The sequence below is a fragment of the Geospiza fortis genome, unplaced genomic scaffold (genome assembly GCF_000277835.1).
Source record: "Geospiza fortis unplaced genomic scaffold, GeoFor_1.0 scaffold346, whole genome shotgun sequence".
NCBI lineage: Eukaryota > Metazoa > Chordata > Aves > Passeriformes > Thraupidae > Geospiza > Geospiza fortis.
This window is the reverse complement of record NW_005054361.1, coordinates 1,094,021-1,099,413: the sequence shown is the minus strand read 5'-3', so window position 1 is coordinate 1,099,413 and position 5,393 is coordinate 1,094,021.

Below are 5,393 nucleotides of genomic sequence, written 5' to 3'. Positions count from 1 at the left end.
CGTCGCCGCGGCTCACTGCCGGGTCATAGAGCCCCAGAGCATTTCCTTTAGCCTCATCCAGCCCTGTTCGCAGCTGCACTGCTCTTCCTAAGGCACGATTTATAGATATATATTTTTTTACACAGGGAATTTATTAGGACAGCTCAGTTGTTCCAGCAAAGAACCAGTCCAGCCTGGTATACAGCTGCCTCGGCTGCCCAGGGCTGTCACTCTGGAGTGTCCTTCCCCATTTTGCTGAGCTTTCTTGGGACACCAGCATAGGCAGTTTCTGCTTTCTTCTCTTGTTTTGCTTCCCCATAAGCCCTGGCAGCAATTTGTGAGAGTTCCATGTTCCTCACAGTGTTCCAGTTCAGCCTTGTGAGGATCAAGGTCCTGTCTCAACAAGCAGAGGGAGCTACTCCTGCTTTGCATTGACAGATGCAGTTGGGCTTATTTGGTAGGATACCAGCTGCTCAACTAGTCAAATTACATGTATGAATTAATTACCAAGTTACAGGCATGTTTGGTCCTCTTCTTACCAGCCAGAAGCCAGTTTCTCTGACTTCAGTGGGAGAGCAAGACCCACTGCCAGGTCCTTTGAAGAAAAAAATCCCATCAAAAGCTTTATTTGTGCTGCAGTATCAAGGGAAAGCAGCAAAGATTGGAGCATAGTTAGTCAACAATATTACTAGAAATAGAAGATGTTTGTATTACATAAATAAAATAAATGTAATACTCTTAGGGAGTATGTTGCTATATAAAAATAGCTATATATTGGAAACAAGCCCCAGGACAACTTACTCCAGCAGCTTCAGGAATGACCTGATCTGTTCACATGACAGGAATCCAGATGAACTAGTCCAATCTTTGCTGGTTCTTGGCAAACATAAATCTGCTGAGCACTGTTTGTGCCAATATAGTCGTGCCCAGCTGAAGTTCTGACTTCAGTGATTTTTTTACTGAGAAAAGGTTTAAAGTAAGAAAAACCAAAACAAAAAAAGCAAAACCAAAACCATAGCAAAACAAAGCAGAAGAACTCCCCAGCAATGGTGGGAAAGAGGTGCAGGTCACCCTGGCAGCTTAGCAGAGCTTTGCTGGCTGTTGGCTGAAAGGTATCAGTGGTTCTTTTCAGTCCAGTGCTTGGCAATAACCCCTCCAGTTTGGGTCACAGGCCCTGCGCTTCCAGGTTGGAGGTGTCAAGACAGGATCCTGCCCGTGAGACAGGTGTTCCAGTTTGCTGCTTTGTTTAAAAGCAGCATGGTGGTAGGTCTTCCAAGCCATCAAGTCTGAGCCAAGCTGGAATCACACACACACAAATGCAGAGTGCATGCTTCTGAGGTTGTCACTATTGCCAAACTCTCCGCTGTTCCAATGACTATAAAATAAAAATATCTCTATAGCTTGCTGAAGGAATGGAGTTGTGTCAATATGATTGGATTGGCTTTCTTCTACTTGTCTTTCTCTTCAGAGCAGCTCCAGGGATATATCTGAAGGCTGGAGATAACAAAGGCAGAGGGGAAAAGCAGGAAGTGAGAGCCTCCCACCCTGTAATGCGCTTTATAGGATTCTCCCCCTCCTGCCCCGTTATCATCCCAGTCACATGTCATACATAGGATACAGGCAGGGAATCCTTTTATAGGAAAATAAGATTTCCTTCCTTTCCTCCCTTGCTGCTGGGAAATTTCATTCTGAAATACAAGCTAACCCAGAAGGAAGATCCCTCCCTCAGCCCTGTTTGGCAGCACTGGTGGTGCTGGGGGAGATGGCACCTCAGCTCCAAGCATGGAGCCAGTCCTTCCCGGGCTGCTTCCCATCTCCTCTACAATGAGCAGAGCTGCAGAGGCACCAAGAGTCCCTCTCCTTCACCCACTGAGGTGGTGATGACTTCTCCCTCCTCTCCAGCATCCCGTGTAGGAGAGAAGACCATCCATGTAGAAGACAGTGCCTCACACCAGTCTGTGAAGTTTCATCTGCTGCAGGACTGCATGTGAAGTTAGGTCTCTTTTGCATAGCTCTTCAGTGAGTTTTACTTTGGACCCTGCTCCTGATGTTTTCCAAGACTCTCTGCTGTAGGTCATGATTACACCCTACAAGCCAGCTTGTCTCAATATAAACCCTCTAGTTCCTTTGGCAGAGGTTCCCTCCATCATCTCATGTTTTGAGATACACGTGAAGGCAAAGCAGCAATGCTGGAAGAGTTCCTGGCTTTAATCCTGACTGGTCATAAACCACAAGGTCTTAAAACTCAAATGTGTGGTCAGAGACATAAACTGAGGGCTTTTATGGAAAGAGGAACAGTGTGGAAGCCATGGACCCTGCAATGCTGAGCTTCAGGGAAGTTGTGGGTGCTGGAGCTGGACCATCTTGGTATGGAGTGTGAATCTGAAAAACAGCCATGGAGATGGATGCCAAAGGATATTCCCAAAGAGGACATGAAGAAGTCAATCTGTCAAATCTAAAAAATAACAAGTCACTCTCAGCAGATTTCTTGCTCATATCTCTCTTCCTCTCTGTTTTCACAAAGCTAAACTCCTGCCAGCACCATTCCTCATAGATGTTTTGCTCTTCTGAAGCTGGGAGGAGCACAGGGAAGGGTGACTTTGCCTCTGCTGTACTTGTTGGATCTAGGATGGCAAAACTGACCTTGTAATTTCAGTGCTACATTTGTAAGTTTCCTGTTATTCTTACAATCTTTTTCTTACTACACAATATGAACTACAAATTTTCTTTGAAAAACCAAACTTTTAGAAGATTCCTCATCCTTCTTACCAGAGCAATGTTGCTTTATGTGTCCAGCCCTGTATTTTGTGGTGACAGGGAATGCCAGGATGGAGGGATTGAACAGGGGACAGTCACTGGCTGCCTCCATAGGGAAACTGTCCTGAGCACATGTGGTCCATCTGCTGGGGGCCAGAACAAGCATCACTTTTTGGATCTTCCATTAAGTCCTTTGGCACTCAAGCCAGAGTGGAACATCTGCTGTCTATGAAGTGTGGTCTCAACCAAAGGCATGCAGACTAATGGAAAGAAACCTCAGCTCTTCCCTGAGGAAAAGGAAATGTGGAAGTGGTCATGTCTGAAACAATATATTGTGATGCCTGTAATCCCTAATGAACTTCATGTTATTAAAAATAGAGGATGTTGTGTAAGACCTTGTGCCACTGGTGGCACTGCTCAGCTGCTTGCGGCTCTGTGACGCAGCAGAGGAAAGATGAATCATGAAATGCACATATATTTATATAAACAAAAGAATTAAAGTTACTGGGTGAGCCTACAGAAGGAGTTCCCTCAGCACTACGCCATCTGCAGCTGACTTCAGCAGAGCTGCGCTAGCCCACGCCACTGATGGCCCGCACCCCAATTCACCGTGGTCCAGGAGTTCAGGACCTGCTCCAGCTCTTTGCCTGAAGGTCCAGGAAAAGACCAAATGGTTCAGAGTGAAATGGTTAGCCATAAAACAGGTAATGCCTTTCTGAAGTCTCTCAGCACAAGGACCAGAACAGCACAATATTCACACACCTCAGCAGCCAGGTTGCTTTTGGCTTCAGTCAGTGAAAGGGCTGGATAGGCAAAGGTGGGTAAGAATTTGGGAGCTGTGAGCCAAAAGCTTGTTTTGGGCCTTGAACACTTCTGTGGCACTTGGTAATCCTAACAAGGAACCCAACCCCACAGCCCTGCTCCCTGTGCATGCCCACCCAGCCCAGGTGTTACTCTGTCCAGAGGTTCTCTCCACATGAGGTGCACCCTCTCCCTGTCATCCTTTGCAAGGAACAGCCCCTCAGCACTTCTGCTCCTGCCTGGCACAGAGGGAACACACTTCCCACCTCTGTGGCTGCAGAATGAGACCTTTGGTAGAATGAACCTCAGAAGGGAGGGACCTCCTCTGCCCCTGAACCACTGAGTCTTGTGATTCCTGTTACCTTTACTGCTCACTCCTGCTCCTTTGCAAGCACTGAACCCCACTGCCACCTCTCTTTTGACAAATAAAATAAAAACCTAAATTGGAGTTACATTTCTCCATCTCAGAAGACACATAGACAGGGAAGAAGCACAGATCTGTGAGATTCAGCAAACAAAGCTAAACCAAAACATCTCTGGGAGCATAAATATAAACCTGCTAGGGGAGGTCACTAAACTAATGGAGAGCATAAAAATAAACTCCTTGGGGATAGATGATAGCATATCAAGCTGTGGTGTACAAAACAAAACAAAACAAAAAGATGGTTTATTGCTTATATATATAGAAGCACTCAGAGGGAGTCCAAAGGTGGCAGCTGGGGACTGTTCCAAATACAGCTGAAAACAAATCACAACCATTTTAGCCTCACACCCAGCAGCCTCTCCACTCTGTCCTGTGCTGTGCAGACAGGTCAGTGTCTGCATCACCTCTCTGTGACTCCCCTGTCCTGCTGTGCTGGAACCTGGGGCCATCCAAGCTGGCAGCAGCCACGAGGCACCTGAGGGCCTGCAGCATCCCTCCAGGAAGGAAGGAGAAACCCTAGATGCTGTGCTGCCAAGAGGTGAAGCCAGCTGCTGATCGCAGAACATGGCTGCTCTCACCTCAGCCCTTCTAGAAAGCTGGCCCTGAGCTTGAGACGGGGAACACAACACCTGAGCTGCTTGCCAGCCTGGCAATGGAGAGCATGTCTCAAGAAGCTCTGTTTAGAAAACACTGTTTGGGAAGCACAGCAGCTTGTAAAAGAAAATGCAGGAGGGGAAATAAAACCCACAACCCCTACTGCTTTGCAGAAATGCCCCACGGACAGCTTGGTTTCCCACTGCAGTGTCAGTAGCTTCTATTTCTATCACACCCGTTAACAAGGATCCCAAAAGTGAGGTCTCTGCCATTCAGTGGTTTACCCTGTGTCTTTGTTTCTCATGACCAGTGAGGCCGGATCTGGAGTGCCAGGTCTAGTTTTGGGCTCCCCAGTACAGGAGAGACATGGCCCTAGTGAAGTGAGTGCAGGGAAGTAGAAGGGATTTGGGGAACTCTCTGTGTGAGCAGAGAGCAAGAGTTGAGACTGCCCAGCCTGGAGGAGAGAAGGCTCAGGGGATCTCAAATGCATGATGGGGAGGGTAGTGAAGACAGACCCATGGGCACAAACTGAAATACAAGAAATTCTGCTTAAAGAGAAGAGAATCCTTTTTCTCTGTGAGGGTAGTCAGACCCTGGCACAAGTTGCTGAGAGAGGCTGTGGAGCCTCAATCCTTGGAGACACTCAAAGCCTGACTGGACATGCGGCCCTGGCCAACGGGACCTTGCTCTGAGCAGGAGGTGCAATCTGGTGATCTCCAGAGGTCCCTTTCACCTTCTGTGCAAACACAGCCACTGAGCAAGGGATCCTGCATAACTTACTCCTCTTCTGCAGTCACAGGAGAAAAACAGGGATTTCAGGAGCAGACAGCTGACCTCA